This window comes from Colobus angolensis, unplaced genomic scaffold (assembly GCF_000951035.1).
Source record: "Colobus angolensis palliatus isolate OR3802 unplaced genomic scaffold, Cang.pa_1.0 Scaffold148, whole genome shotgun sequence".
Taxonomy (NCBI): Eukaryota; Metazoa; Chordata; class Mammalia; order Primates; family Cercopithecidae; genus Colobus; species Colobus angolensis.
Genome location: NW_012114577.1, coordinates 3,454,623 through 3,455,128, shown reverse-complemented (window position 1 = coordinate 3,455,128; position 506 = coordinate 3,454,623). Strand labels below are relative to the sequence as shown.

Below are 506 nucleotides of genomic sequence, written 5' to 3'. Positions count from 1 at the left end.
TAGTGTTGAAAAGCAAAAGAGAAATGATCTCCAAGTCCAAAGTTGGTGAGAAAAGTCAAAGCAGTTTAGATGGATTTTTTTTTTTTTGAGACGGAGTCTCGCTTGTTCTCCTAATGGGAGTACAGTAGCGCAATCTCGGCTCACTGCAGCCTCCACCTCCCTGGTTCAAGCAATTCCCCTGCCTCAGCCTCCCAAGTAGCTAGGATTACAGAACTCGCCACCATGTGTGTTTAATTGTTTTGTATTTTTAGTAGAGATGGGGTTTCACCATGTACAGGCGTGAGCCACTGCGCCTGGCCTAGAAATGTGTTTTTAGGAGTCGTCAGCACAGAGTTTATAACTGATAGCATGAAAGTATCAGTATGACTGATAGCATGAAAGTAGATGAGAATGAAAGGGTATCAACTAGAAAGAAAAGGGTATCAGCTAGAAAGAACAGGGGATCAATGACAGAATCCTGCAAAAACATAATAGTTAAGAAAGAAGAAAGAAATCCCTAAGAAGTC

General features: G+C 41.7%; 1 protein-coding gene across 1 annotated transcript in view; it reads right to left on the bottom strand.

Annotated features, from left to right (window-relative positions):
- TBCE (tubulin folding cofactor E) overlaps positions 1-506 on the bottom strand; it is a 131,558-nt gene that overhangs the window by 107,290 nt on the left and 23,762 nt on the right. The gene's annotated exons all lie outside the window — the stretch shown is intronic.